The sequence below is a fragment of the Jaculus jaculus genome, chromosome 2, assembly GCF_020740685.1.
Source record: "Jaculus jaculus isolate mJacJac1 chromosome 2, mJacJac1.mat.Y.cur, whole genome shotgun sequence".
NCBI classification, from domain to species: Eukaryota; Metazoa; Chordata; class Mammalia; order Rodentia; family Dipodidae; genus Jaculus; species Jaculus jaculus.
This window is the reverse complement of record NC_059103.1, coordinates 65,669,759-65,693,071: the sequence shown is the minus strand read 5'-3', so window position 1 is coordinate 65,693,071 and position 23,313 is coordinate 65,669,759. Positions and strand designations below refer to the sequence as shown.

Here is a 23,313-nt window from a genome sequence, read left to right as displayed (position 1 = left end):
CCTTCTTCCTCCCCCCCCCCAATATGTTCAAGTGCAAAGCCAGGTTTCCTGGGAGTCTGTCCCGTTAATGATTTTCCCTGCCTGTTCCTGTTGAGGTTCCTCACTGAGGACAAGGCATTCCATTCCCTGTGCCTCCAGCCCGGTGGAAGCCCTCCCATGAGCCCCTAACGCTTGGATAGGAGATAGTTGGTGTCAAAGAACCAAGTTAAGACCTTGAGTGCACTCCTGAGCTAGGGGTTGTATTTGGGGAGCTGAAAAGGGTACCCCACAGAGAGAAGCAGCTGACTGCAGGGCTCCTGCACCTGTCACAAGCTTTATTGTCCATATGAGGGACTAGCCACACTTCCACAATTCCATTGAGAGGGAGGGAGAGAGGGTAGGGGCTTGGAAAAGGGACGTCACTGAGCCACACCTTGGCAGCCACACCCGGCAGGCCGAGAGGCCTACGAACGCCAACGCTTTTCTAGGGAAATGGCTTCTTGCACACACACCTGCCACAGGCAAGGCCACCCTCCCCAACCCTCAGGGCTAGTGGGTGCTCAGGCCCTCCTGGTTCCTTGTGGGGCCTTTGGCTGTTAAGATTTGACAAGTACCTCCTGTCTGTGCGTGGCACGAGGCTGCCCAACTTTGCTGGAACAAGAGCAGTACTCATCTCTGGGTTAGACTGCTAAAGCATCAATTCTAGGCTGTTAATAAAAACCACGTTGCGAGGACTACCTAATACCAACAGGGAGTTGGAAGGAGGCCCAGTGGGATAACTCACTCCCTCCGGATTGGTAAGAGCACGAGTGCCCCCTACTGGTCGCTCATCGTGCTTACAGAGAGGCCACATGGAGGGTTCCAGGACTTGTATAAAGCAATCCAGCTCAAGGGGGGCTCGAGGCCACCCTCTCTGGTCACAGGCGGAGCTGGGAGCTAGGAGCTGCCAGTGGCTTCGTGGGGGCAGGGCACTCTGGGCTTGCAACAAACACAGAGAGCCAGTTTGATTCTCCCCCTTCTCCTCCCCCCTCCCAGGAACAGCACGTGTTTGTTGAAAACATTGGCTCCAGGCTCTAAGTCAGGACTGGCTCAAGGTCGTGGTGGGACGGAGAGAGAGGCTTTGTGAGCTCGACTAATACTGTAGCGTTGTCTGCCAAGGCTGGCTGCACCTCAGCTGGGAGGTGTGTAAGCATGTTAGCCTGGTGTCGGGGAAGAGAGACCCTGTCCCCTGAGTCCTTGGGCCTGGCCCCTCCCTGGTTAGAGAGGCCCCTGGGACCTCATACTACTGTGCGAAGGAAAGTTGGCATGTGGGGTGAGATGCCCCCAGGACTGCCTTCACTTGGATTACACCGCAGATGAGTTTCCACTGGGCTCTTGAAAACCAACCGCACCTGTCCTTGGACAGTGTGCCCATAGAGAGGCTGAGCCCTGCTCTGCCCCTCAGAGGCCTGTGGGGGTCCTGGAGACTTCAGAAGGACAAGGGGGAAGGGAAGTACCCAGGACACCCAGACAGACCTCAGGCAGGGCAGCCCGTTGGAGGAAGAAAGGCCCAAGGGGATGCCTCAGCCTCCATAAATCAATTCCAGAAGATTCTGGGAAGGCCCAAGAGAGGTTCCTTGGGCCAAGCCTCGCTGTACCGCTTTCTGTGGGAGCCTCCTGGTCCGGCAGGGGGTTTGGGTGAAGATTGTCCACGTGTGAGGACATTATGGTTACAAACACAGTCTTGTCTCTGAAGGGACACTCCTGGCTCGCTGCCAGGGCAGCCTGGCAGGGCTCTGGTGGGAACTGGCCACTCGATGGTGTCCCTCAGGGTCAGTGTTTGTCCTAGGAGAGAACAAGAGTTTGATCAGCAAGGTTTTTGTGTGTGTTTCCATATATGCATGTGCAGGTGCATGTGAACAGCACATGTGTGTGCATGTGTGTGTTTGTGTGTGTATGGTATGTGTGTATGTGTCTGGAGGGCAGAGGAGAACTCGGATGTCTTCCTCCATTGTTTTCCCATAGGTTTCCTCCAAACAGAGTCTCTCGTTGAACCTGGAGCGGTAGTTTTCGGTCAGACTGGCTGATCAGCGAGTCCCAGTGATTCTGTCTCTGCTTCCTATGGGACTGTGGCTACAGGCATGCATGCGTGGCTGCATCTACTCGTTTCCATGGGTGAGGGAGAATGGAACTCAGGGTGAAGCAGACCGTCTTGGGCCCTCATGCTTGCATGACAAGGGCTCTTACCCACTGAGCCATCTCTCTAGTCCTTTCACTTTTTTTTTTTATTATCATCCACCTATTTATTTGCAAGCAGAGAAAGATAGAAGAGAGACACTGACTGAGTGTGCCAGGGCCTCCAACCACAGCAAATGAACTCCAGACACATATGCTACTTTGCGCATCTGGCTTTACATGGGTACTGGAGAATCAAACCTAGGTCGTTAGGCTTTGCAGGCAAGTGCCTTAACCGCTGAGCCATCTCTCCAGCCCCCTCACGTTGCTTTTTGAGATGGTCCGACTGAACCTGGAGTTCACTGACCCGGTTAGATTACCTAGCCAGCAAGTTCTGTCTTGGTGTCTCCAGCACCCGCCCCAGCCCCATGGCCTGCCCTATCTCCAGCCCGGGGTGCCTGTCCTGCCCTCAAATATCTGGACAAGGACTGGCTTCCTTGCCTTTGTCCCCAAGCCTGGTTCTCAGCTGAATGTGTCACAGGTAGAAAGACAGAAGGCACGCTGACTCTCTCTGTGCTCCAGCGACAACTACCTGGATCACACTGCAAGCCATGGGCACAGCTGTTCCCAGACCAGGGGCTGTGCAGCAGGGGTAACACAAGGTGGATGCCTGGGACTGAGGACAGGGAGGAGGCGATCATGCTAGACACTTCCTCCAAGAAACCATGGGCTGAGGGCGTGGCTCAGTGGTAGAGCTCCTGTCTAGAATTCCCCAATAAGGGGCGGGGGGCGTGGCTCAATGGTATGATGCTTGCTTGCTTAGCAAGTATTAAGTTGCTCGGTTCCAATGTATTACCACAGGGGAGGGTGGGTGGGGAGACAGGAAAGCAATACCATGGCTAGAGCCCTTCCTAAGCAACCTTGCCGGTAGGGGACTCAAAACACACACACACACACACACACACACACACACACACACACACACACACACTCCTTGTCCTTTTGTCTTTCAGTGACTTCTCGAGCTTCCTCAAAGGCCTGCAGTTCTTACCTCCAGTTTGTGGGCTTTATCCGGCTGGTGGATACCGTTGGCAGAACCGGAACTACCGAGGTCTGTGAGGGATGGGGGTGCGGGAAGGGGAGGAGCCCCTAAGTAGGTGGCCAGGGTGCAATTCCGCATCTACCCACGAGATGGCGATGTCTTCCCAACAGCACCAGCCAAGCTCCGAATTCCCAACCCCTTACAAGAGGGGTGCTGCCTCGTTCTGCACCCCCGGGTTCCCAGGTCACGGTTTTCTCCTCCTCCTCCTCCACGTGGGGGCTCCCCATGGCGCTTACCTGGGCCCGGTCCGAGCATCCCCTTAGGGCCTCCACGAGTCTCTCCACCTGCTGACCCTGGTCCAGGGCGTCCTGTAGCGCGTCTTCGGTGCTGGCCAGCTGATGCTGCAGCCGGAGCAGCTCCGGGGCAGAGACCGGGTCGATGAGGGAGTGCCGCCGCCGCTCCGATAGCGACTTGTCCTTATCCTGGGGGCAAGGGGGCGGGTGAGAGGGACATGCACACACAGGAACACGCGTGGGTGGCCCCACCTCACCTCTGGGTCAAACCTGGAGATTCCCCTGGTGTCCCTTAAGCTTCCCTCCCCGCTAAGGCACCTGGCCTTGCCTTCCCAACATGGCCTCATTTTCACCCTCTTCGTTTTTTAAAAATTATTTCAAGTTTTAAAAAATTTGTTTATTTATTTTTACTTGAGAGAGAGAATGGGTGTGCCAGGGCCTCCAGCCACTGCAAATGAACTACAGATGCATACATCCCCTTGTGCATCTGGCTTACGTGGGTCCTTGGGAATGGAACCTGGGTCCTTTGGCTTTGCAGGCAGACGCCTTAACCGCTAAGCCATCTCTCCAACCCTTATTTATTTATTTTTGAGGTTTCACTCTAGCCCAGGCTGACCTGGAATTCACTATGTAGTCTCAGGGTGGCCTCGAACTCACAGCGATCCTCCTACCTCTGCCTCCCTAGTGTTGGGATTAAAGGCATACACCACCACACCCAGCTCAGTCTTCATTTTCAAGTCCCCGAATGGAGAACACCTCTCCTCCCATCCAGGCACCCTGAGATGCACCTGCTGGGCTGGCCTCCTTGCTTCTACCCCAGGCTGGGGCTCAAGCCCTCCATCCAAACCTTCCCATCACCCCACATCCTCCTACCTTCACGTGACTTCTAGTCCCCTCCCCACCAACAAATTAGAGTGCTGAGAAGTTAACTAGACCAGTCTGGGCTCCAGGGTTATGGCTATGAACCCAACACCTCACTTGTCTAGAATAAAACTTCTGGGGAGGAGAGATGGCACAGCAGTTTAAGACACTTGCCTGCAAAGCCAGAGGACCCAGGTTTGATTTCCTAGTACCCACATAAAGCCAGATGCACAAGGTGGTGCGTGGAGTTCGTTTACAATGCCTAGAGGCCCTAGAGTGCCCATTCTTTCTCTCTTTCTTTCTATTTGCCTCTTTCTCTCTCTCTCTCTTAAATAAATAATACTTTTTTTCAAGGTAGGGTCTTACTCTGGTCCAGGCTGACCTGGAATTAACTATGTGGCCTTGAACTTACAGTGATCTATTTTATTTATTTATTCTATTTTATTTATTTATTTATTTTTGTTTATTTTTATTATTTATTTGGGAGAGAAGAGAGAGAAAGAATGGGTACGCCAGGGCCTCCAGCCACTGCAAACAAACTCCTGATGCATGCGCCACCTTGTGCATCTGACTTAGTGGGTCCTGGGGAATCGAGCCTCGAACCAGGTTCCTTGGGCTTCACAGGCAAGTGCTTAACTGCAAGGCCATCTCTCCCAGCCCTATTTTATTTTTTTTTTTAAGATTTATTTTTATTTACTTATTTGACAGAGAGAGAGAGAGAGAAAGAGAGAGAGAGAGAAACAGAAATAAGCAGGTAGAGAAAGAGAGAGGGAGAGAATGGGCACGCCAGGGCCCCTAGCCACTGCCAATGAACTGCAGACGGCAGCGCCCCATGGTGCTGTGATTACAGGAGGTCATCACTGTGCCTAGCTGATGAGGCACTGGGGATCGGACCCAGGGATTCATGTATGCTAGATGTGGTAGTTTGAATGGATGTCCCCCCCCCAACAGATTGAGGAGTTATTAAAGCTTGAAACTTGGCTGCAGGCGGTGTCACTGTGGGCAGATCCTAAGGTCCAGTCCTAAGGTATGTTTGGGGTGGTCTGGAATTCTATCATCTAAGGTGTGCAGAGTGCTTGAGCTCTGCCTGGGCTTCCTGGAGTGGGCTGGCTTGCGGTGCTGGCCGTGGTATTTCTCTCCGCACGGACCTGTGAAAGGGGGCCAGCTTCTTCCTCCGTTAGGGAACTTCCCCTGGATATGTAAGCTTCAAATAGTCTGTTCCTCCTGTAAATTATGCCTTGTTTGGAAGTTCATCCCAGCAACGTGTAGCTGGCAACCACACTAGGCAAGCACTTTACTGACTGAGCCACATCCTTGGTCCCCTAAGAGTTCTTGATGGTCACTCCCTCCTTTCCAGCCTGTGGACATCCCCAAGGCTGAGCCCCATTTCTTTCAATCTCCCCCACAGGGTAGAGGACAGGAGGCCTAATGGTCCCAGGTCCCACCTCACCCAAACGTTGCGGCTGGCCATGGAGGAAGACGGAGGAGACAGATGGCTTTGTCTTGTGCTACCAATGTGACCACCTGTCTCCATCCCACGCGTGCAGACCTAGCTGAAGGCCAGGTTCCCATTTCCAGTAGAGAAGGACCCTCCCTCGGCATCTGGAAACCTGGGGCTGGAGGAGGCTTGAACGTCCTCTTCGTGAGAACCCCTGGTTTCTTCTGCACAGAGAGCTCACTACTGAATTGGCCTTTCTGGCTTCCAGACAGGCAAGACTGGCTTGGTTTTTCGAGGTAGGGTCTCGCTCTAGCCCAGGCTGACCTGGAATTCACTCTGTAGTCTCAGGGTGGCCTCAAACTCACCGCGATCCTCCTCCCTCTGCCTCCAGAGTGATGGATTAAAGGTGTGCACCACCAATGCTGGCACGATTTTCAATCCCCACTGTGACGTGGTGAACTTCCCACTCTTGTCTTCCACCTACCAGCCCCGTCAGCTTTTCACGCAGGCCCGGGATGTCGTCCTTGAGTTTCTGCTCTTTCATCCGCCATTCGGCCTTGTGTACCTCGCGGCTCAGGTCCCTCTCAGGCCTGGGGAGTGGCGATTGGCCTCTAACAGCAGCACCCGTGGCTCGTTCAGACTCCTGGGGGACAAGGTCACAGGGCAGCAGTCATAGGAACCCTCCTGGCCCCCACCACGTCGTGCAACTTGCCTGGACACCATCCACCACCAGGGGGCGCCGTCCACACAACTTCAGTGCCACCAGGGACCCGGTGGAAGGGTGGGGACTTGAAGCTTCAGTCACAACCAAAGCAGCAAGATTAGGACACAGGACCACCAAAAGGGCGTGGCTGTTTCTGGAATGTTCTTTTCATTTTATTTACTTTACTTTCTTGCTTGGTGTTTTCAAGGTAGTGTCTCCCTCTAGCCCAAGCCGACCTGGAATTCACTATGTAGTTTCAGGGTGGCTTTGAACTCACAATGACTCTCTTACCTCTGCCTCCCAAATGCTGGGACTAAAGGCATGCACCACCATGCCCGGCTATTTTATTATTATTATTTCTAATTTATTTGAGAGAGAGGCAGACAGAAAGAAAAGAATGGACACACCAGGGTTTCTAGTCACTGCCAGACTCATGAGCTAACTTATGCCTCTGGTTTTATGTCGGTATTGGAGTTGGTTTGCAGTGCCTGGAGGTCCTGGTGTGCCCACTGGCTATCTGCCTCTCAAATAAATAAATAATAAATAGAAGAGTGTGGGCTAGAGAGATGGCTTAGCGGTTAAGGCCCTTGCCTGCAAAGCCAAAGGAACTACGTTCGATTTCCTAGGACCCAAATTAAGCCAGATACACAGGGGGGTGCATGCATCTGGAGTCTGTTAGCAGTGGCTGGAGGCCCTGGCATACCCATTCTTTCCCTTCCTTTCTCTTTCTCTCTCTCAAATAAATAAAAAAATAATAACTTTTTTTTTTTCAAGGTAGGGTGTCATTCTAGCTCATGTTGACCTGGAATTCACTATATAGTCTCAGGTTGGCCCCGAACTCACGGCGATCCTCCTACCTCCTAAGTGCTGGGATTAAAGGCGTGTGCCACCACACCCAGCTCCAAAATTAACATATTTTTTTTTTTTAAAAAAAAGGATGTGAGGGCTTCTGTATGCCAAGCCCACGATGCACTCACTGTTCCTTCCTCAGCAGTTCTTGGCTGATGTGGACGAGCTGGCCTGAGGCATCATGGGTCTTCGGTGACTCAGTCTCCAGCTCCGCCTCCAGACCTCTTTTCCTTCAGAAGGGAGTCCACCTTCTTCTCTCCCTACTTACACTTGTTCTCCAGGGCTGAGGGGAGCCATGGGGGAGGGAGAGGGTGGGTTCGAACATGAATGAAACTCCACCCAGGGGCCCCACCTTGATCAGGATGCCCAAGGGGATGACAGTAGCATCACCCTTAAGAGGCTGGCAGTGCCAACTGCGCCACCTATCATCCCAGAACTGGAGAGGCTGAGGCAGGAGGAGCACTGATATTTCTAGGCCAGCAAGAGCTACATAGTGAGACCCTGTATTAAACAGAGAGAGGACCCTAGGGCTGGGGGGACAGCTCAGAGGGTAAAGTGCTTGCCTTGAAAGCAAGAGAACCAGAGTTCAATCCCCACAAGACACATAAAAACAAAACAAAAAACAAGCAAAAGAAACCCCAAACCTCAAATTGGGCATAGTGGCACACAACTTTAATCCCAGCACTCGGGAGGCAGAGGTAGAAGGAACATGATGGGTTCAAGGCCAGCCTAGGACTACAGAGTACCAGGTTGGCCTGGACTAGGGTGAGACTTTACCACAACAAAACCAAACCAAAAACAAGGGCAGGACAGATGGGTTATCAGTTAAGGCACTTACCTACAAAGTCTAAAGACCCAAGTTTGACATTTCAGTACCCTTGTAAGCCAGATGCACTAGGTGGCGCATGCCATCTGGAACTTGTTTGCAGTGGCTAGAGGCCCTGGGAAGCCCATTCTCTCTCTGTATATGCCTCTCTGTGCCTCTCAGTCTTTGTCTTTCTCAAATAAATAAATAAATGAATGGATGAATGAATCACCACCACCACCTCAGTGTGGTGGTGCATACTTGTAATCCCAGTACTGGGGAGGCAGAGATAGGAGGATCCTAGCTCACTCTCCAGTTAGTCTAGCTTAATTAGTGACCTCCAAGCCAATGAGAGACCCTGTCACAAAAAGAGGTGGATGCACTAGAGAGATGGCTTAGCAGTTAAGACACCTGCCTGCAAAGCCACAGGACCCAGGTTTGATTCCCCAAGACCCACGTGAGCCAGGTGCACAAGGTGGCACATGTGTCTGGAGTTTGTTTGCAGAGGCTGGAGGCCCTGGCAAGCCCATTCTTTCAACCTGTGTCTGTCTCTCTCAAATAAAAAAACCACCTGAGCCGGGAGTGGTAGCACATGCCTTTAATCCCAGCACAGGGTGGCAGAGGTAGATGGATTGCCATGAGTTCGAGGCCACCCTGAGACTACATAGTGAATTCCAGGTCAGTCTGAGCTAGAGTGAGATCCTACCTTGGGATAAAAAAAAAACAAAACTTTGAGTCTTCAAAGCCACAGGGAAAACCCAAGGTAGGTGGGATGTGAACTAGAGACTAATTCTGGGGAGAACTCAGGACCTCAGCCCCATTGTTGAGTGCACCCATTGCTGTAGTCCAGGTACATGCTCCAGACACATGGGCTGGATTGTGTCACTAAAGTCACACCCGCCGCTCCCCCACTGTCCCATCTACTGCACAGGAGAGAAACTTACCACTTACTTGGCCCTGAGCATCTCGATCTGGGACACCAAGGCTGCCACCTCTTTGTCCCTCTTGTTGAGCTTGTCCTGCAGGCCTCGGAGAGAAGGGAGAGATGCCAGGGAAAGTTCCAGGACCAATGGGGCGTCATGGCAAGGGCCCGTGCCCGGGGAGGTCATAGGTCCTGGTGGGGCAGGGAGGACCTACCACTGGTGCCAGTGTGCCGTTTCAAGCGTTACTTAATCTTGGTAACTTTTCTGCTAAACAGCCCTTGATTGGGCACTATTTACATAAAGGCTACCCCTTTTGTAGAATCTGCAGAATGGGAACCTTTTTGAGTTGGGCTTTATTTATTTTACTTTAGTTACTTATTTTTGTTTTGCTTTCATTTATTTATTTATTTACTTGGAAAAGACACAGAGGGAGAATGGGCTCACCAGGGTCTCTAACCACTGCAGATGAACACCAGGTACATGCACCATCATGTGCATCCGGCTTACGTGGGACCTGGGGAGTCGAACCTGGGTCCTTAGGTTTCTTAGGTATGCACTTTAACTGCTAAACCAACTCTCTAGCCCCCATTTTGTTTTATTTATTATTATTATTATTTTGATTTTTTGAGGTAGGGTCTCACTCTGGCCCAGGCTGACCAGGAATTCACTATGTAGTCTCAGGGTGGCCTCAAATTCGGCGATCCTCCTACCTCAGCCTCCCGAGTGCTGAGATTAAAGGCATGTGCCAGGCTGGAGGAATTACTTAGCGGTTAAGGCATTTGCCAGCAAAGCCAAAAGACCCAGGTTCGATTCTCCAGAACCCACGTTAGCCAGATGCACAAGGGGGCACACACATCTGGAGTTTGTTTGCAGTGGTTGGAGACCCTGGCATGCATTCTCTCTCTCCCTTTCTCTGTATAATAAATAAATAAAAATAAAATATTTTTTAAAAGGCATGTGCCACCACACCCAGCTACTTTATTTTTTATTTTTTACTTTTTAAGGTAGGGTCTCACTCTAGTCCAGGCTGACCTGGAAATCACTATGTATATCTCAAGGTGGCTTCGAACTCACGGTGATCCTCCTACCTCTGCCTCCTGAGTGCTGGTATTGAAGATGTGAACCACTGTGCCCAGCTATTTTACTTTATTTCTGCTGAATTTCTGGTACTTTTATCACCATTTACTTATTTATTTGAGGTAGGGCCTCCCTCCAGCCCAGGCTGACCTGAAATACACTATGGGTGGCCTCAAACTCACAGCTATTGTCCTACTTCTGCCTCCTGAGTGTTGGGATTAAAGGCATGTGCCACCATGCCTGGCTTCTTCTGATCTTTTAATTTATTTGTTTGCTATTTGCATGTACAACTTTATTTTTAGGGCTGGAGAGATGACTTAGTGGTTAAGTGCTTGCCTGTGAAGCCTAAGGATCCCCGTTCAAGGCTCGCTTCCTCATGACCCATGTTAGCCAGATGCACAAGGGGGCGCACGCGTCTGGAGTTCGTTTGCAGAGGCTGGATGCCCTGGCGCGCCCATTCTCTCTCTCTCTCTCTCTCTCTCTCTCCCCCTCTCTTTCTCTCTCTGTCTGTTGCTTTCAAATAAATTAATAAAAATACATAAAAAAATTTAAACAAACAAACAAAAGACAGGTCTTTAAAAAAAACTTTTATCTGTAGGGTTTCTTTGAAGTCTTTTGCTGTCTCTACATTTGCCTTGCTCATAGACAGGGGGCGCTGTCCCATGATTCACACGACAGCATCACCTGGGCCAGGCTTCCTTCCAGCCAGCTGTGCAGACCACTGCACTGCACTCTCTTTCCCACCGCTTGACTTTTTGTCTTAAAGTGCCTTTTATTTTTGACAGTTCATTCTTCACAATGCTTTTTTTTTTTTTTAAGGTAGGGTCAGGCAGCAATTCACTATGTAGTCTCAGGTGGCCTCAAAATCATGGCAATTATCCTATCTCTGCCTCCCAAGAGCTAAGATTAAAGGTGTCAGCCACCATGGCCAGCTACGATGGTATTTTTTAAACTTTATTTATTTATTTATTTTTTTTTTTTTTGAGGTAGGGTCTTACTCTGAGCCAAGCTGATCTGGAATTCACTATGTCGTCTCAGGGCCGCCTCAAACTCACGTGTGGCACCACACCCTGCTTAAATTATTTTTTAAAAGAATTTTATTTTTATTTAGTTGAGGGAGAGAGACAGAGAGAGAAAGCGAGAATGGGTACACCACTGCAAACGAATTCCAGATGCATGTGCATCTGGCTTATGTAGGTTCTGGGGAGTCAAACCTAGGTCCTTAGGCTTCCTAGGCAAGTGCCTTAACCGCTAAGCCATCTCTCCAGCCCTACAATGCTATTATTATTATTATTATTTGTTTGGTTTTTTTTTAAGGTAGGGTCTCACTCTAGTCTAGGCTGACATGGAATTCACTATGTAGTCTCAGGGTGGCCTCAAACTCACAGCGATCCTCTTACCTCGCCTCCCAAATGCTGGAATTAAAGGTGTGTGCCACAATGCCCAGCTCTCCTACAATGCTACTTTTAAAAAATACTTTACTTAGAGCCGAGTCTGTTGGTGCACGCCTTTAATCCCAGCAATCCAGAGGCAGAGGTAGGAAGACTGCCATTAAGTTCTAGGCCACCCTGAGACTACATAGTGAATTCCAAGTCATCCTGAGCTAGAGTGAGACTACTGCCCCCCACCAAAAAAAAATTATTTGAGAGAGTGAGAGACAGGGGAAGAGGCAAATAAAGAGAGAAAATGGACTGTGCCAGGGTCTCCAATCACTGCAAAGGAACCCCAGACACATGTGCCACCTTGTGCATCTGGCTTATGTGGATACTGGGGAATCGAACCTGGGTCCTTAGGTTTCACAGGCATGCACCTTAACAGATGAGCCACGTCTCCAGCCCTTACAACGCAATTTAATTATTTATTAAATAAAAATGCCTAAAATAACTATTTATGGTTATATGCATAGGTTAGAGCTGCTCTGAGTTGGTCAGAAAAGCTTCTTTATTGCAGTGGGTGGTGGTTCGCGCACGCACACGTAATTGGTCAAAACACTGAGTATACAGGACTAGTGTGTGCTCAGACCTACGCAAGGGGTCGTCTGCATGGCCCCTCACCACCACCAGGGCTCAGGACACATCGAAGAAGTGGTGGTGGCATGAGAAGCAGAGGGCAAGTATGAGTGCGGTGGACCCTGTCTTCTGAACACAGCGTGGCCACTAGCTAACTGCGCGCGCCCACAGCAGCCGTGGCTGCGAGCATGGACCCGCACAGAGATGGCCCAGTCACCGTTCTGTCCGGGAAGGGGAGGGGCTCACGAGACCTCCTCCACTTGTCCCAGAGGAGTTATTGGTTGCTGGGGGAAATGGAAGCATTTTCTTCACCAGTGGAACCACTAGGAAGTTGTCCACTCCAAGAAATAACCCCCACCCATGCTCATACAAGCAACCCTAGTTAAACTCAGTGGGACACACACACACACACACACACAGAGAGAGAGAGAGAGAGAGAGAGAGAATGAAAGTAGAAAGAACACTAGCTGAGAAGGAATTTAGCAGGTGTGGAGTAAGAGGGGTTAAAGAAGCCGGGCATGATGGCGCACGCGTTTCTTCCCAGCCCTCGGGAGGCAGAGGTAGGAAGATCACAGTGAGTTCGAGGCCACCCTGAGACTACACAGTGAATTCTCGGGCAGCCTGGACCAGAGCTAGACCCTACCTCAAAAAACAAACAAAAACTTAAAAAAGGGTAATAGACTTCCGGTTAAGATGGCGGCGTAGGTACCACGCCAAAACAGCCTGGGGGGGGGAAGACCAAAAAAAACTCAGCAAAATACACACTTTTACTAAAAAGTGAGGTGTATAGGAAGTTGAGGCGGCAGCGGAGAAGTAGAAGAGTTCCAGAGCATCCAGAGCCTGCACAGGCGGGAACAGCAGCTCCGGGCCGCTCGGCTACCCGCCGCAACTGCGGAGCGGCAGAAAACCGCCGGACTCTCGGCTCGAGCCGCAGGACAAGCCAGGTGCGGGATTTTCCCCTCACACCGCGCTCTCCGCAACTCGGGAAACGTGAGGGGAGAGCGGCAGCGAGCAACGGAGGGAGGAGCAGACCGCGAAGTAAAAGCACACGTGGAGAAACGATACAACCAGAACAGCGCGGCTCCCTCCCCTCCCCTGCCGCCTGAACCCAGCTCCAGCGAACACAGCAGCGGCCCGGGACCCGGCCACGCCAACTTGGGCTGACGGCGGGACCCAAGCAGGAGCAGAATTCGGCAGCAACTTCAGCGGCTCCAGCACCGGTACCAGTGGCCCCAGCAGCAGCGGACCCAGGAGCGGCAGCGGTGACAGATCCCGCAGCAGTGGCTTCGGGGTGAGCAGCAGCGGTGGACACGGCAACGGCAGCTTCAGCAGCGGTGGGGGCTCCGGGGGTGGCGCCTACAACAGCTGCAGAGGCGGCGGCAGCGGCTCAGTTTGCCCCGTAGGAAAAGCAAGTGCCCAGCTCCAGAAATCAGAACAGCAGCCCGACGACCCAGGCAGCAACTTGACTGAGACCACAATCACCCAAGGTAACTGGGATTGCACCAGGGAAGGGTCTCACTTGGTCACAAGCTGACTTGGATACCTCAACAGACCAGAAATCTAAACCTCTGTGTTGATAGAGGATCTGGTCATTATAATAACTACTCTTGCATACATACTCGGGGCTGTTTTTGATGGAATGGGTACAGTGTTTAGCTAAATTTTAGAATCTACCAGTATATTATTCCACTCAGCCTGCTTGAATACTCCTATAGCAGGGAAACTCAACCCCTAAGAACATCTTTGTAGATACTCTGAAAGTCTTAAGAACCACACCTAATACCTTAAGGTCCTACCCTGAAAATATATTACACCAAATCAATTGATACAGCTAAGAATACACAGCTAGCTAGAAAATCCAAGCATTAACTTAATCCAAGATGCAAAAATATATACATTATAACACAAGAAACACTAAAAAGCAAGACGATATAAATCCACCTAAAAGTATTAATGCATCAGAAATGTCCTCCAGTGAGAAAGAGTTAGAGGAAATGCCTGAGAAAGAGTTCAAAAGAATAATTATAAATATGTTCAAAGAGGTCAAAGAACACATGAAAACAATCAAAGAAGAAATCAAAGAGGAAATCAAAGAGGAAATCAAAGGAATCAAAGAAGAGGCAGGACACCAATTTAATGAAATAAAGAAGGCAATACAAGACATAAATAGAGAAATAGAAATAATAAAGAAAAACCAGTCAGAATTACTAGCAATGAAGAACACAGTTAATGAAATAAAAAACTCTGTAGAAAATCTCACCAGTAGGATGGATGAGGGAGAAGACAGAATATCTAAGCTAGAAGATCAGGTGGCAGACCTAATGCAGTCCAACAAAGAGAAAAACAAACTTATAGAAAAGTATGAGTGGGAATTTCAAGATATTCGGGACACTATGAAAAGATCCAATATAAGAATTCAGGGCATAGTAGAAGGAGAAGAATTCCACTCCAGAGGCATAGTAGGTATCTTCAACAAAATCATAGAGGAAAATTTTCCCCAAATTGGGAAAGAGGTGCCAATACAGATACAGGAAGCCTTTAGAACCCCAGCCAGACAAAACCCAGAAAGAAACTCTCCTCGCCACATTATACTCAAACTTCCAAACACACAAACCAAAGAAAAAATATTGAAAGCAGTTAGAGAGAAAAATCAAGTTACCTACAAAAGCAAGCCCATCAGGATTACAGCAGATTATTCAACACAAACTTTTAAAGGCAGAAGGGCCTGGAGTGATATATTCCAAGTTCTGAAAGATAACAACTGTCAACCAAGGTTACTTTATCCTGCAAAGTTATCCATCCAAATAGATGGAGAAATAAAGACATTCCATGACAAAAGCAGGTTAAAGGAATATCTGAAGACAAAACCAGCTCTACAGAAAATACTTGATAGAATCCTCCATGCTGAACAAAAGGAAAAGCACACATATAAGGAACCTAGAAAAAACCAGCCATACTCAAATACCAGTTAACAGAAGAGAGCACAGGTAGAACAAGTAACACACACACACACACACAAATGGCAAACATAAATACACACCTTTCAATAATATCTCTTAATATCAACGGTCTCAATGCCCCAACGAAAAGACATAGATTTGCAGACTGGGTTAAAAAGCAGGATCCTACAATTTGTTGTCTTCAAGAAACTCACCTTTCTACAAAGGATAGACATTATCTTAGGGTGAAAGGTTGGAAGACGGTGTTTCAAGCAAATGGGCCTAGAAAACAAGCAGGGGTTGCTATCCTAATATCAGACAGGGTGGACTTTAGTCCGAAGTTAGTCAAAAAAGATAAGGAAGGTCACTTTATATTGATTAAGGGCACACTCCAACAGGAGGACATTACAATCCTAAACATATATGCACCTAACATGGGGGCTCCCAAATTCGTCAAACAAACACTATTAGAACTAAGGTCACAGATAACACCAAACACGGTGGTGGTGGGTGACTTTAACACCCCACTCTCATCAATTGACAGGTCATCCAGGGAAAGAATAAACAGAGAGGCATCTGGACTAAATGAGGTCATAGAAGATATGGACCTAACAGATATATACAGGACATTTCATCCAAAGGCTGCAGAATATACATTCTTTTCAGCAGCACATGGAACATTCTCTAAAATAGACCATATATTAGGACACAAAGCAAATCTTAACAAATTCAGGAAAATTGAAATAATTCCTTGCATGCTATCTGACCACAATGGAATTAAACTACAAATCAGTAGCAAGAAAGGCTACAGAGCATACACAAAATCATGGAAGCTAAACAATACACTACTAAATGATGAGTGGGTCAATGAAGAAATCAAAAAGGAAATCAAAAAATTTATAGAGTCAAATGATAATGAGAACACAACATACCAAAATCTCTGGGACACAATGAAGGCAGTTCTAAGAGGTAAATTTATAGCCTTAAGTGCCTATATTAAGAAATTAGAAAGGTCGCAAGTAAACGACCTAATGCTTCGCCTTAAAGCCTTGGAAAAAGAAGAACAAGGCAAACCAAAAAGTAGTAGACGGGAAGAAATAATAAAGATTAGGGCAGAAATTAATGAAATAGAAACAAAAAGAACAATCCAAAGAATTAATGAAACAAAGAGTTGGTTCTTTGAAAGGATAAACAAGATTGATAAACCCTTAGCAAATCTGACCAAAAGAAAGAGAGAAGAGACACAAATTAATAAAATCAGAGATGAACAAGGTAACATCACAACAGATTCCAGAGAAATTCAAAAAATTATAGGGACATACTATAAAAGCATATACTCCACAAAGTATGAAAATCTGAAAGAAATGGATGATTTCCTTAATCTATATGACCTACCTAAATTAAATCAAAATGAGATTAATCACTTAAATAGACCTATAACAAACATGGAGATCCGAGCAGTTATCAATAATCTCCCAACTAAAAAAAGCCCAGGCCCGGATGGATTCACTGCTGAATTTTACCAGACTTTTAAGGAAGAGCTAACACCATTGCTTCTTAAGCTTTTCCAGGAAATAGAAAAAGAAGGAATCCTACCAAACTCCTTCTATGAGGCCAGCATCACCCTGATACCAAAACCAGGCAAAGATAGAACAAAAAAAGAAAATTACAGACCAATCTCCCTCATGAACATAGATGCAAAAATTCTCAACAAAATATTGGCAAACAGAATACAAGAGTATATCAAAAAGATCATTCACCCTGACCAAGTAGGCTTTATCCCAGAGATGCAGGGATGGTTCAACATACGCAAATCTATAAATGTAATACATTACATAAATGGGTTGAAGGACAAAAACCACATGATCATCTCATTAGATGCAGAGAAAGCATTTGACAAAATCCAACATCCCTTCATGATAAAAGTCCTACAGAGACTGGGAATAGAAGGAACATATCTCAATATAATAAAGGCTATTTATGACAAGCCTACAGCCAACATATTACTAAATGGGGAAAAACTGGAAGCTTTTCCACTAAAATCAGGAACAAGACAAGGGTGTCCACTGTCTCCACTTCTATTTAATATAGTTTTGGAAGTCTTAGCCATAGCAATAAGGCAAGAGACACACATAAAAGGGATACAAATTGGAAAGGAAGAAATCACGTAATCACTATTTGCAGATGACATGATTCTATACATAAAGGACCCTAAAGACTCTACTAGCAAGCTGTTAGAGCTAATCAAAACCTACAGCAATGTAGCAGGATACAAAATAAATACACAGAAATCAGTAGCCTTCATATATGCTAACAACAAACACACAGAGGATGAAATCAGAGAATCACTCCCATTCACAATTGCATCAAAAAAAATAAAATACCTTGGAATAAACCTAACTAAGGAAGTAAAGAATCTATACAATGAGAACTTTAAGACACTCAAGCGAGAAATTGCAGAAGACACTAGAAAGTGGAGAAACATCCCTTGTTCCTGGCTTGGAAGAATCAATATCGTGAAAATGGCAATCTTACCTAAAGCAATCTACACATTTAATGCAATCCCTATCAAAATTCCAAAGGCTTTCTTCATGGAAATAGAAAAAACAATCCAAAAATTCATTTGGAATCATAAAAAACCTCGAATATCTAAAATAATACTGAGCAACAAAAAAGAGGCTGGTGGTATCACCATACCTGATTTTAACCTATACTACAGAGCCATAGTAACAAAAACAGCATGGTACTGGCACAAAAACAGACATGTAGATCAGTGGAACAGAATAGAGGACCCAGATGTAAGCCCAAGTAGCTATAGCCACCTGATATTCGATAAAAATGCCAAAAATACTCATTGGAGAAGAGACAGCCTCTTCAGCAAATGGTGTTTTGAAAACTGGATAAATATCTGCAGAAGGATGAAAATAGATTCTTCTCTCTCGCCATGCACAAGAATTAAGTCCAAATGAATTAAAGACCTTAACATCAGACCGGAAACTTTGAAACTGCTAGAGGAAAAAGTAGGGGAAACCCTCCAACATATTGGTCTTGGCAAAGACTTTCTAAATATAACCCCAATGGCTCAGACAATAAAACCACAGATTAACCACTGGGACCTAATGAAATTACAAAGATTTTGCACCGCAAAGGACACAGTGAAAAAAGCAAAGAGGCAACCTACAGAATGGGAAAAAATCTTCGCCAGCTATATATCTGATAAAGGATTAATATCTAGGATATACAAAGAACTCAAAAAGTTAACTAATAAGGAATCAAACAGGCCAATCAAAAAATGGGCTAAGGAGCTAAATAGAGAGTTCTCAAAGGAAGAAATACGAATGGCATATAAGCACCTAAAAAAATGTTCTACGTCACTAGTCATCAGAGAAATGCAGATTAAAACTACATTGAGATTCCATCTCACTCCTGTCAGATTGGCCACCATCATGAAAACAAATGATCATAAATGTTGGCGGGGATGTGGAAAAAAAGGAACCCTTCTGCACTGCTGGTGGGAATGCAATCTGGTCCAGCCACTGTGGAAAACATTGTGGAGGTTCCTAAAGCAGCTAGAGATTGATCTACCATATGACCCAGCTATAGCACTCCTAGGCATATATCCAAAGGACTCATCTCATTTCCTTAGAAGTACATGCTCAACCATGTTTATTGCTGCTCAATTTATAATAGCTGGGAAATGGAACCAGCCTAGATGTCCCTCAACAGATGAGTGGATAATGAAGATGTGGTACATTTATACAATGGAGTTCTACTCAGCGGTAAAGAAAAATGAAGTTATGAAATTTGCAGAAAAATGGATGGACCTGGAAAGTATTATACTAAGTCAGGTAACCCAGGCCCAGAAAGCCAAGCGCCACATGTTCTCCCTCATATGGGGATCCTAGCTACAGATGACTGGGCTTCTGTGTGAGAATGAAAATACTTAGTAGCAGAGGCCAGTAAGTTGAAAAGGAGACATAAAGGGTGGAGAAAGGAAGGGAAGAGGATACTTAATAGGTTGATATTGTATATATGTAATTACAATGATTGTAATGGGGAGGTAATATGATTGAGAATGGAATTTCAAACGGGAAAGTGTGGGGGTGGGGAGGGAGGGAATTACCATGGGATATATTTTATAATCATGGAAAATGTTAATAAAAATTTAAAAAAAAAAAAAAAAAAAAAACTTAAAGAGGAGCTATTACAAGTGATTTTAAAATGTGATAATTAGATTATCTGATAGAGTACATCTTAAGTAAAGAATTAATTTTAAAAATCTTAAAAAAAAAAAAAGGGTAATAAAGAGTGAAAATGATAAAACTTATTTTATATGTGTGTGTATGTGTATGTGTATGTGTGTGTGTGTGTGTATGTATATATATATATATATATATATATATATATATATATATATATATATATATATATAAAATGTATTAAATTCCCAAAAGTAAAATAAAAATTAGATCCCACCCAACACAGGGGCCACCCACCCTCTATGGTCTCCTTCATCTGGATTGTTTCCTCAGAAATATAATTGGAGTCGATCACCTAAAAGGACAGTCCTGTAAGGAAATAAACCTGTGCTCATGAGAAAGGAGGGTCAGGGATGCAGGGGTCTGGTGTGCCAGCAGGGAGTGCAGGATCTTTGCTAGAAGTAGCTCTCCTCCCCACTCCCTGAGGATGCCTGGGCAGCTCCAGCAGGATGCCTTGATCTACTCTGTGTGTGTGTGTGTGGGGGGGGTGCTGCCAGTACTCAGCATGGAACCCAGGAACCAGCTAGACAAACACTGCCATTGAGCCACACCCCCAGCCCCTCACTGGGGGATTCTAAGCAGGAGCTCTACCACTGAGCCACACCCCAGCCCCTCACTGGGGGATTCCGGGCAGGAGCTCTACCACTGAACCACACACCAACCCGTCACTGGGGGATTCTAGGCAGGAGCTCTATTGCTGAGGCCCATCCTCATCCTTTATGTAAAAATTTCGAGACAAGGTTTCACCAAGTTGTACAGGTTATCCTCGAACTTGCATTTCTTTTTCCTGCCAGTCTCCCAAGTAATGCAATACTTCATGCCTGGGCCAATGTGAGAAGGGTTTGAAGAGGCTAGAAAGATGCTTATAATCCCAAGGGTATGTCTGTTCAGTTGAGCACCCAGCAGGACCACACTGGCCTGCTCAGACCACACCGGTCCCTACTATCACTGTGGCTTGTCACCCTGCTGATGAAGGAAGGAAGTTGGCAGCCCCTTCTCTGTGGCCCCTTGGGTATCCACCTCTTGAGGTAAAACCAAACAAAACAAAAAAAGGGGGGGGGGGGCTGGAGAGATGGCTTAGCAGTTAATGTGTTTGCCTGCAAAGCCAAAGGACACAGGTTTGATTTCACAGGACCCACGTAAGCCAGATGCGCAAGGTGGTGCACGCGTCTGGAGTTCATCTGCAGTGGCTGGAAGCGCCGGCATGCCCACTGTCTCTCTTATCTGCCTTTCTTTTTTTCCCTCTCTCTCTCAAATAAATAAATACGTAAACTTCCCCTTACCAGGCACACAGCAGTACACGCCCACCCAGACCCTCCCCATCTGGGGTCACATGATGACGAGTGGTGCCTACATGGCTATGCTGGGCAGAACACAAGGATTCAACCACCTGGAGTCTGTTCTCGGCAACCAGAAGCTTCTCCCGGAGTAGCTCAGCCTCCTGCCTGCTCTGGGCCTCGGCCAGGTGTAAGAGCTCATAGTCCAGCATCTTCTCAGCCAGCGAGATCTGCCGTCGAGTCCCCCCAGCTCCTGCACGCGCAGCTGGGCATCGAGGCACTGGTCCTGGGCTTCCTGCAGATCGAGCCGGTGCTGGCTGGCCTGCGCCTCCAGCGGACCCGCCAGTGCTGCTGCAGGCCGGCCAGTTCGTCCTGGGACTCCTGCAGCTTCTGCCACAGGCCCTTCTTCTCCTTCCCACGCATGGCCGTCTCCAGGTCGTGCTTGGCTTGCAGGTTGCCCAGCTCCAGCTGGTGCTCCATCTTGATGCCATCCAGGAGTGCCTTAAGCTCCCCGATCTCCTTCTGCTGGGCCCCAGGGCCCGAGTTCAGCGTGGCCTTGACGCCCCCCAGGGACTTCTGGTGGTCAGAAGCCAAAGAGTCAAGTTTCATTTTCCAGTTGTCCAACAGCCCCATTTTCTCGCTGGTGGCCTGCTGGACCTTGGCTTTGAGGTCGGCCACCTCTCGCGCGTACCTGTCGTTGGCGGCGCGGAGCTTGTCTGCCTCGGCCTGGTAGGACTTCAGGGCCACCTCGTACTTCTCCCGGAGCAGGCTGCAGTCGCGCTGGTGCTCCCTGCTGGCCGACAGAAGACGCTCTCGGAGCCGCAGGGTCTCGGCGGCCTCGGGGTGGTCGGGGGGCGGGGGGCCCGGGTGCCGCAGGCACTGCTGAAGTTCTTCCATCTCGCGGCGTTTCAGGGTGAGCTCCTCTTCCAGCTGCAGGACCCGTGACTTCTGGGCCACCGTGGACAGCTAGCGGGAAGGTGTGGGGGGGGAGACAGGGGTCAGTGGCTAAGCCAGAGGAGGGCAGGACACACCAGCCCCAATTGAGGAAGGTCAGGTGGAGATGGGAGGGTGCCCACCCTTGGCTGGGTGCCCTCAGGACAAATCAGTGGGTGAAGTGGGTGAGAAAAACCTATGGGGAGTTATTGGCTTTCCAGAACCTTTTTTTTTTTTTTGGTTTTTCCGAATTCACTGTGTAGTCCCAGGGTGGCCTCAAACTCATGCCAATTCTCTCACCTCTGCCTCCCAAGTGCTGGGATTAAGGGTGTGCGCCACCATGCCCAACTTTTGTTTTTTTCTCTTTTGAAACAATCTCACTATGTAGCCTAGGCCGGCCTCAAGTCGGCAGTCCTCCTGCCTCAGCCTCCCAACTGCTGTGATTACAGGCATATGCCACTGCTCCCAGATCAATAAATCTTTTCTGATTTGGAATCTGGTTGCATCACAGATCAGGTTGTCTGTTTGGAGGGGCTTGAACCCATCCATCAAGAGTAGGTGAAAGGCTGGGGAAATTGCTCAGTGGCTAAATGCACTTGCTTGCAAAGCCCAAAATCCCTGGTTCAAGTCCCCAGTACCCACCTAAAGCCAGACACACAAAATGGCATGTGTCTGGGACCACCAGGCAATGGCCAGTTGTGTGTAAGTGAACTTGTGTTTCTCCAGACACGGCATGTGTACACACCCACTTGTGATTAAATGGCCACTGTTTCTCCCAACACCCCTACCGTCTACAGAGCCTTTTCCTGTCAATGCTGCCTGGCCAGTCTCCTCACCAGCAGAGCTGTGCTGTATACCAGGGCCAGTGGGACACTCTGAACTATCCTCCCAAAGTGGGTTAGTTTCCCAGGGTCTCCCTGACCTACTGCGTTCTTAAAGTCAGACTGCAAGTGGATACCCTTCCATTCCCCGGGGAAACAACCTCATCACTTCCTGAACCCCAGGTCCTCCGTGCCTGGTCCTCACTGGCCCCTTAAGCACTCCCTGGGCTAGAGAACCCTGGATCTGCACTCCTTTCTTCCCAGCTTCTACACCTTCAAGAGTGTGGACAGGATGCCCTTTTCAGCTCACATGAGGGGAGAACATTCCAACTGTGAATACGCCAGTTTTGTTGGGCGAATGCACAAGGGAGGGCGGAGTCTCACAGGGCCACCTCGGCTCATGGGGCCATGAGCTGGGGAAAACTCCAGGGAGCCAGGAGCCCTGTCTCATTCAGTACCACATGGCTACAGAGCCCAGCATGCCCCTAACTCTATTATTGTATTGTGATTATTATCACCGTGTGTATGAACACACACATGCTCTAGTGTGCATAGAGAGGTCAGGGAACAACCTTGGGGTGCTGGTCTCCCTTCTATCTTGTTTTGAGACAGGGTATATTTTATCTTTTTTTTTTTTTTTTCTGTTGGGAAGGCCAGACTAGCTGGCTCCTGAGCATCAGAGTTCTCCTGACTTGCCTCCCATTGCTGCAGGCACACTGGGATTGCAGATGAAGACACCTCCACATGGCTGGTTTATATGTGGGTAATGGGGATCTGCACTCTGATCAGAAGGCTTGCAGGGCAAGCATCCTTAACCAGTGGGTCTTCTGGCCAGAGCGTTATTATCCCCTCCAAGCCCCCAAGGTAGCATCTCACACTATCCCAGGCTGACCCAGAGTTCACTCTGTTTTCTCAGGCTGGCCTTGAACTCACAGCATCATCCTACCTCTG

The 23,313-nt window shown here is 48.0% G+C and overlaps 1 pseudogene; it reads right to left on the bottom strand.

Annotated features, from left to right (window-relative positions):
* Positions 1–294: 294 nt before the first annotated feature.
* The window catches only part of LOC123458752, a 29,715-nt pseudogene continuing 6,696 nt past the window's right edge, over positions 295–23,313 (bottom strand).